The 9,568-nt window shown below is 43.9% G+C and overlaps 1 long non-coding RNA gene across 1 annotated transcript; it reads right to left on the bottom strand.

The window, feature by feature from the left end:
* Positions 1-4,540: 4,540 nt before the first annotated feature.
* On the bottom strand, positions 4,541-8,672 carry LOC125098130 (uncharacterized). Its single transcript, XR_007126729.1, has 3 exons — positions 7,853-8,672; positions 6,900-7,336; positions 4,541-6,224 (listed from the first exon to the last, which is right to left on the bottom strand). It is a non-coding gene; the product is annotated as an uncharacterized LOC125098130 (long non-coding RNA).
* Positions 8,673-9,568: the final 896 nt, after the last annotated feature.

Raw genomic sequence — 9,568 nt, 5'->3', positions numbered from 1 at the left:
TCTTCTCCCTGAAGGATTTCTTTTATTATTTTTTACAGAGCCATTCTGCTGGTGATTAATTCCTCCAGTTTTTTGTTTGTTTGAGAAAGTCTATTTCTCTTTCACTCTTGAAGGATAATCTTACTGGGTAAAGAATTCTAGATTGGTGGGGTTTTTCTTTCAAGACTTTAGATATTTTGGTATATTCTCTTTTTGCTTGCATGGTTCCTAATAAGAATTCTGCTATAATTTTTATCCTTGTCTCTTTATAAGTAAGATGTGTCCTTCTCCTGACTTGTTTCAAGAATTTCTCTTTGTCTTTGGTTATTTGAAGTTTGAATATGGTAGCATAAATACCATAGATTTTTTGGTAATACTCTACCTGATGTTCCCTCAGCTTCCTGGATCTGTGTTTGGGGCGTGTTATTAATTTGGAAAGTGTTTGTCTAGTGTTCAATTATTTCTTCTACTACATTATTTATTTCTTCCCCTGGTATTCCAATTATGTGTTATCTGGCATATCCAATTAGGTTATATCTTTTGATATCCCACAGTTCTTAGGTGTTCCATTCTGTGTTTTTTTATTTATTTTTTTTTTCCCTTTCCTTCCATTATTTTTCTCTTTGCATTTCAGTTTGGGAAGTTTTTACTTACCTACCTTGAGTTCACTTATCTTTTTCTCAGCCATGTCTAGTTGGCTGATGAAGTCATCAGAATTGTATTCTTCATTACTGTTACAATTGTTTTTTTCCCTTATATTTCATTTGATTATTTCTTAGGATTTCTATCACTCTGCTTACATTACCTATCTGTTCTTCTATGTTGTCTACTTTTTCCTTAATAGCCTTTAACATATTAATCTTAGTTATGTTAAATCATAGTTCTTTTAAATTACTGCTCTGATAATTCCAACATCTGTAACACGTCTGAGTCTGGTTCTGATGCTTACTTTGCCTCTTCAGACTGTGCGTTTTTTTCTTGACTTTTGTCATGCCTGATAATTTTTTTTTTTGTCAAAAGCTGGACATGATGTAATGAGTAATAGGAACTAAAGGAAACAGGGTGTTAGTGTGGTGTTTTATTTTAATCTGTCTAGGAATTGGGCTCTGTTTAATTTTTGCTGTAGTCATAGGTGCCAGAACCTTAAAAACTCCTGTAGGGTCCCTGTGTTTGTCTTTAGGTTTCCCTAAAGACTCCTCCTTCAGTAGAGTTCACACCTTGCTGCTCTTTCTGCTGTACTTCTCTGTCACTATGCTGGTGTCCTGTGGATGAGGCAGTAAGACATGGTAAGGATGTGGTAAGATGTGGTAAGTAGGGGAAGAATTCTAATCTTATTTTTAAATTTCAGTCATTTAGTGAGCCCCTGTCCCTGGACTGTGACCTCCACAAGTGCTTCTTAGCCTTCCCCTATCCCCTCTCACCTTGAATGACATAGGAAGACTACAACAAGCTGGGGTCTAATAAGTGCCCTTCCCCCAAGTGGAATAAGGATCTGGTAAAGTCTGTTCCCTTTCTGGATAGGCTTTTATTATGCAGAATACTCTAGCATATTTCTAAATGGTTACTTTTCTCCTTTCCCTGCCAGAGCCACAAGGAGATAATTTGGATTTTTCCTATGAGAAGCTGGTGAGGTTACTAGAGGTAAAACCCATGGAAATGGGATGCTCCACCCAAATTGGGGCCACCAGGAGTTTCTCACTCTCAAACTACTCTATACTCAGCCTTCAGAAATTCATCAAAAATTGCCATTTAAGTGTTCCCATTAGTTTCTAGCTGCAAGGGGTTTCCACTTCAGGTAAGCAGATCTTGGCTGTGACTCTGAATTCACCCGTCTCTCTACATTTCAGGGGAGCTGTTTGCTTTGTAACCTCAATTTTCTGGTGTGTCCAAGAAAAGTCATGAATTTCAGTTTGTTTAGCTTTTATCTTATTATAAGGATGAGAATGATGACCTCCAAGTTTTTTACATGTTGGAGCTGAAGTTGGAAATCCATTATTTAATTTTTAACAAAGAGTTTCATTGTTTTAATTAAAGAAAATTTTTTGAAAAATAAGACAGCTTTTCTAGGGGTCTGTCTTTGGCCTTTAGTTGTGTAACTATAGAGTACATTTCTTCTTACTTTAGCAAGGAATTATACCTGCAAACATTTTTAATCCTAATAGAAATTACTAATAGAACCATTGTCTCCCATAAGGAGTAATAATTATCCTCCTTGCTAAGCCCTGGGGGCAGCCGAATCTTACGTTAGACAATTGCTTCCTGTATCCAGTCAGCGGCTTGTTTCCTGCACCCAAGCCAACATAAAGGCAAGAGATCCTAGAAATTCAAGAAATACCTCCCAATTTTCCTTCTCCATATAGATCCCAATTCCTGTAATAGGGGACACAGTCCTTCCTAATAGAAGGATAGCTATGATTTCCTTTCCAAAGACCCATGGAGGAGAGAGCTCAGTGACAAGTCTGTACTGAGGTGTAAATGACTGGTGGATATCTTCCTGAAAGCAGTCTCTTCTAAGACAGAAGAAGAGCTATGTGAGCATGGAGGGCTATCAGAGAGGGGCGATACATTCACCTGGGGGAGGGGAGAGGGAGAAAGCCATAGAGCCTTTCCCATCCCCCATCCTGCTGCTAACCGGAGGACTTCATTCCTCTCTCTCCCTGAACTAAACCTGAGCAAGGCCAGCAAAACAGTACAGGACTGGACTGTAACAGTTGTGACACTTGGGGAACAGCTTGATGCTTCTGAGTATGGGCATCCCGGTGGGGGCCCTGGGTGCCTCAATACAACTGGATGAGTGTGGAAGTCTAAATATTTCACTTGTCCTTGCTGATGGGGGTGGGTCTGCAGTTTTCTTTGTGGTGTTTAGCCAGAATAGAGAACTTACTATCTAAAAGGTTTCTGTCTCACAAGTCTCCCCCTGCTCTGGTGACTAGAGAACAAAGGTCTTCCTTGGGCCTTTTGATGTCTGTGCCCAGTGATGTTTCCAGGTTGTTGGTTTCATCAGCTCAAGTCTGGGATGCATGAGGCAAACAAAGCAAAACCCCAGGGGACTCACTACCAGGTCATTCCTTGGGTGCTGTGGACCCTAGCCAGTCTGCCTTCTCTCCACCTTTCAGAGTCTTTCTAGGCTTGTTTTATATACCATATCCAGAGGTTTTAATCGCATTTAGTGGGAGGAATAAGAAAAGTGGATCTATTCCATCTTCCCAGAAGCAGAATTCTACCCTCTTTGTTTTGTTACCTGCTTTCAATGTAACATCTTTTTACGCAAATATATTTCATATTATCATTTGAATGGTGGTGCATTCCATGACACTGATATATATTGCTTTAATCAAATCAATTATCTGTAGTTGGACCTGCAAGGTTTCTTCTCCCCCAACACATTTCTTCTATTATGAATAACACCAAGTAGCTAAACATTTGTCATATTCTTAATTATTCCCTTTGGCTAAATTTCCGAGCACTGACACTGCTAACTTAAAGGGTATGAACATGTTAACTTCTACAAAGTGCAGCTGATGCTCTCTAGAGAGCAGAAAGATTGTAGCAAATTATGCAACTGTGTGTACCTTGTTTGAGTATGCAGCCCTCACACTTGCAATATCACTGAGTATTATTTTTCTAATTGTAATCCAGTAAATTAAAAATGGTATATCACATTTCAAAAATTACATTTATTTAGTTACCTGTGAGACTCAAGAGCAATACAGGTGTCTATTAGCACCTCATTGCTAGGCAATAAGAGGAAAAATGGGAAAACCTGAGATGGAAAACTTGAAGGGGTCCCCCAGGTAGAGTCAAGTCATGGCAGTTTGTGGAACACCACTAGTGTAGCAGCCAGTGGGCAGGACCCAGTGACCAGGCCAGACTGAGAGGGGCAGAGGATAGGGAAGTAGGAGGGCAGCTTTCATCTGACACAATGACAGATTTCCTCTGTCATTCAAGGGGTCATTTAATTTCTCAGGAATTCTTGGGGCTGTTTCCTAAAGAAGCATCTGCCATCCATTGGAAATGGGTAGTTGTCATCACAGTGAATGGACTGAAAGCCCGATTTAATTGTTGTTCTATAACTACTGGTCTTATAATATATAAATGAATGCAAGCACGCACACACGTGTATGTGTATGCGTACACACACACACACATACACACACAGCCCTGGCCTGTTTTAATCCTGGTCTTCTGATCCATGCTGCACTTAGTCACTATCAGACTATAATTAGCTTATGTTACAATCGGGCTGTAATGACAGTCATGTAGGACAAGTGCAAGATGATAGGGGTTGAGCCTGATAGAAAGAGAGAAAGCTTTCTTCACAGCGGTTCTCAGCAATGGCTTAGATTTCACCACTGACCATCCTGTTGCTGAAAAGTGAATGTGGACAATAGTGATCTGCATTTGTTTGCAAGGTTTTGTTTGTTTGTTTGTTTGTTTGTTTGTTTGTTTTTGAGAGAGAGAGAGAGAGAGCAAGAGCTGGGGAAGGCGGGGAGAGGTAGGAGAGAGAGAGAGAGACTCCCAAGCAGACTCCTTGCCCAGCACAGAGCCTGATACGGGGCTCCATCTGACAACTCCGAGATCACAACCCAAGCTGAAACCGAGAGTAGGCCACCCGGCCAACTGCGCCACCCAAGCACCCCTGTTTGCAAGGAGTTTTTAACTGTAAGCCCTCAAAGGCAGAATTCTGCAGGTGCTCCACTGCCAACAATCTGAATTAATGACGGCCTCATGTCATTGCTCCGATTCAATTTGCTGAACTGGAATACATGGAATTGCGTTTTGTGAAGTTGACTTCTGCAGACTCTGGCATAACACCTGTGCTGGTGATGGTCGGCATTCCAGCATAATTAGTGCCCAGCACTTTAAACACACACTTGCTTCTTCAGGCTGTTTCCTCTGGATCCATTAGATTTCATCAAACAGGTCGTGTCTGCTGTGCTGGGTACACAACATGAGACTTCACACAAAGATGCACTCACTCCTCGAATTTCTACCATAGAATTGGACTCCCCACACAGAAATTTTCATAAATTCGATTTTGTTCAATCCCCATTAGTAAAAGGAAAAAGTGCATTTTGATTCCTGATGGGAAAATAGTTCCATTTTGATGAAGTGTTAATGAAACAGAATATTGCATGTATCACTATAACTTTGATGCCTGGAATAATTGTACACAGAGTAGCTTCTGGTAGCTTCTGGCTCGGCTTCAAACCTTGTTGCTCCCTTACCACTCACATGCCACCAGTGCCAAGCACAGGAAAGTGTATTCCTATAATGATACAAGTCCCAGCAAGGGAAGGTGTGTTCCTATAATGATACAAGCCCTAGCATGGGAAGACGTGTTCCTATAATGATACAAGCCCTTGTTCAGCTTCTCTGCGTCCCTGCAGCTGAGCTGGCATGGGGCCAGCTGACAGATTCCTGAAGGCATCAGAACCTGCTGTTCAAAGCTGGCACCTGGGTGTGCAGTGGAAGCTCATGTGTCCCGATTCCTTACCCAACAAGGCCAGCCATGGTCTGGCTGTTCCATCTGTGACTGGTGTGTCCTGAGGTGGCCAAGCCCTGGGACCCAGGGTACCCCTTCTGCAAACAAGGGATCCAGTATGCTGAGGTATGCAAACCCCTTCCCTGACATTCTTCATCCTAGAAGCTACCAGAGAGCTTTGCCCTATGGGTTATTGATCACTGTCATTTCCAAAGCTGACACTGGAACCCTGCCTGGCTCCTTGGACTGTATTTCGATGGTTAGAACCTGGATGCAGGGGAAATAGAGTCTTTGTCGCAGAACATCCTCCCTCACCAGATGTTGATGGTTTTACAGATATGGACAGTAAGTTCACCGGAATCTGCCTCACTGTGGCACAGCTAGTGAATGTCAGGGGAGGGGACTAGGTATAGGCATTTGTCACTGTGGCTCCCCAACTCCCTTGTCAACCCCTTGGTAAGTTTTCATGTCACGAGCCCTGCTATTCCCCAACTTCTCACAGTCCCACATTCCTTTGCAGCACACTGTACACATGGGACTCAGGTCCCACCAACCGGCTTCGCACAAGCCTGGATCAGAAGTGCAGACCCTAAGGAGGCGTGCTCAAGCTGGGGAAGCCAGTGTACAGGTGCTGCGATGGTGGACATTCTGGGGTCTCATCCCAAGTGAGGGTGGCCACGTTGTGGTGCTTTCACTGCAGCAACTCCGGTGTTGCTGATCCAGACTGTATAGCTTCCAGGTTCTGGGACCCACCTAATACCTTTAGAGATTTTATTTATTTATTTGGAAGAGAGAGAGACCATGAGCAGGGGCAGAGGGAGAGGGAGAAGCAGACTTTCCACTGAGTGGGGAGCCCAATGCAGGACTTGATCCCAGGACCAGAGGGGTCCCAGGATCCCGGGATCAGGACCTGAGCCGAAGGCAGACGCTTGACCAACTGAGCCACCCAGGCACCCCAGCCACCTAATATCTTTAAATAAATTCTTTTCTTGCTTAAAATAGCCAAAGCTTATTTTGCTGTTTGCAACAGAAAACCTGACCAACAATAATCGCAACCCAAGATTTCAGATTCCCAGTCAAAGTTTTTTTTTTTCCCCCTTGGTCCACCATCCAGTATTCGCTTTAAACTCACATCTTATTCACCCTCTCCCTTTCTGCAGATATGTAACTGAAAGTAAAGAACCGAGGGCACCTGGGAAGAGAAGCTTGGACCCTGCGACTGTTAGAATGGACAGCAGTGGATGGGTGACAGGAAAATGCAGGGCACTGCATCCCACAAGGGGGAAGCAGGAGAGGTGGAAAGCCAGACAGAATCAGGACGGGCGCCAGACAAGAACAGACATTTACAGAGCAACGATTGGATGCCAGGACATGTTATAAACAACAACAAAACCAAAACTAAGAGTCTAAGACAGGTATTCACAGCATTTCTTACCTCCCTCTTTCCAAGGAGGGTTCTCTGTTTGAGCTCTTCAGCTCTTACGTCCTTATGTGGGGAAAGGTCTCATGAATAAGCCAAGAAATGCCTCAGAGTCATGCACAAAAGAAGGAAGAGGGACAGAAAGGGAGAGGAGGGGATTATAGGCCAGTAGTAGGAGGGAGGGCAATGGAAATGAGATGCTGGTGAGAGAGGTACCATGACGAGGGAGACTCTGGGAAAGGTGACACTTTAGGAGGGTTGGGGTGGATTTGCTGCCACTGTCTAGTGTAACACCCCTTTTTTGGCCCCCCCTTTCAAAAGCCTTCCAAAAGTCTCTCATTACTCTTCAAGAGTTTTAGTATACATCTATTATTCTTTTGGAAGCATCGCCATTCTGGGACCAGTCTTAAGAAGGGACAGATGCATTATCTCATTTGACTTCCATGATAAGCCTGTGAGATGAATGCTATTGTGATTTCATTTCTCAGCTTAAGAACCTAAGGATCAGAGAGGTTTTATGGCTTATCCAGAGCCACACAGCTAAGTGGTGAGACTGGGATTGGAATCTAGACCGAAAGGATTCCAAACCCCTTGCACAGAGGAAGGTGGAAGGGACAATACATTGACCTCCGTCACATCACAGTCTGTCCATTTGCATACTGGGGCTGGTCACATGGATTTGGAAATTCCTGAGCTGATGTAGGGGTCTGTCAATGACTTAGAACTATAACTTAAAAAAAAAAAAAAAAGCTATGAAGTCCTACACAACAACTGTTCCCACAGCCTAAGGACAGAAGCTCCAAATCTACAATCAAGACCTGGGTTAAGTTATTCAGAAAAATAAAAATTCATTAAACTGCAAACATAAAACAGGTATACAATAATACACCCTTGGTCTGCTACGATACAGCTCATTTCTGAAGGCAATTCAGTTCATACGCCCTTTTAAAAAATTTAAATGCAATTACGTCATGGTTGTTTATATCCACACAGACCCCAAAGTGATGACGCGGGAGGAAAGTCTCTGCTGTGTAATAATTTTAGTCTAATGCGCTAGTACCGGGCCTGGGAGAAACCCATTGCTCTGCACCATGTGAGAGTGTTACGGAGGCTTTCTTTTATCCTGGCCACACCCCTAGGAGGGCAATACCATTAGTCACAGCTTATAAATAATTCACGGAGACTGCAAACGTGTAAATGATCGGCTCCGTCACTCAGTTTCCAGTTTTAATGAGGAGGCCATAGGTCCCGGTATAAGGACAGCCCTAGTTTTTATCTGTTTTCTCAGGGTAATTAGTTAAAGAACCCTGCTTCATTCTCATAATTTTCCCCTTTTAGATGACCATTTGTAGGGTCAACTTAGTCGTCAGTGGCAACACTGAGGTGAACCCAGGTCAGACTGATTCTATGGCTTGTGGTCACTGGGCTCTCCAGCCTGCACAGGGTACATTTCCATGAAAAGATCCTTATCCAGTGAGTCTTAAGTGGGCCCAGAAGTCCATTTAACCGAGGTCCCCCAGGTGATTCCATGGCGGATGGTTGGAGGGCTGTGTTTTGCTAGAGGCTCTCCCGTTACCTCATGTATTGGTTTGCGAGGGCTGCCAGAACCAGATACCACACACTGGTTGGCTTCAACAACAGAGGTTTGTTTTCTCACAGTTTCCGATGCTGGAAGTCCACGATCAAGGTGTTGACAGGGTTGGTGTCCTCTGAGGCCTCTCTCCTTGGCTTGCGGATGGCCTTCTCACTGCATCCCCGTGTGGCCTCTGCACACACTTCCCTGGGGTCTCTCTGTGTCCAAATTTCCTCTTCTTTTTTTTTTTTTTTTGTTAAGATTTTATTTATTTATTTGACAGACAGAGATCACAAGTAGGCAGAGAGGCAGGCAGAAGAGAGAGGGAGAAGCAGGCTCCCCACTGAGCAGAGAGCCGGATGCAGGGCTCGATCCCAGGACCCTGGAATCATGACCTGAGCCGAAGGCAGGGGCTTTAACCCACTGAGCCACCCAGGTGCCCCCAAATTTCCTCTTCTTGTGAGGATGCCAGACTGACTGGATTAGTCCCATCCCAAAGGCCTCTTTTTAACTGCATGACTTCTTAAAGTACCCCCATCTCCAAATACACTCACATTCTGAGGTTCCAGGAGTTAGGACTTCAACGTACAAACTTAGGAGGGCACAACTCATCCACAACACCTTATTTAGTACAGAAAGTGGTAATGGACAAAACTGTAAAATCTTCTTTTCTGAGGGTCTTCAGAAGTAAAGCAAAGTCACACCTGTGAGAAACAGTAGTGAACCAGGCACAAGGTAAGACATTGTTCATTCCGTCACTGGTTTGGAACAGCATTGGAGGCTGTGAATGTTCTTTGGCCCACTAGTTTGGGCTCCAGAGGTGGCTGGGAAGAGACTTTTTTTGGCTACGACCACTATCACCCCACCCTCCCCCATCCCCAACTGGGTGAAACAGAGCAGCAAAATCAAAGACCTCTGCTGCTAGAAGATGGGAATGGGTGGCAAATCTGATGCAATTAGGATTAATCTGCACGGCACACAATATTATCTTCGTACCCCAACGACATCCCTACTCTTCCTTCCTGACAGAGGTTACCAGAACCACAAAGGCAGGCGGCATCTTCAATAGTTGGAGTGTGGGCATATGACTGAATTCTGGTCAAGAGGAACC

The sequence above is a fragment of the Lutra lutra genome, chromosome 4, assembly GCF_902655055.1.
Source record: "Lutra lutra chromosome 4, mLutLut1.2, whole genome shotgun sequence".
In the NCBI taxonomy this organism is placed as follows: Eukaryota; Metazoa; Chordata; class Mammalia; order Carnivora; family Mustelidae; genus Lutra; species Lutra lutra.
The sequence above is the reverse complement of the archived record's forward strand: the minus strand, read 5'-3'. Positions and strand labels throughout refer to the sequence as shown.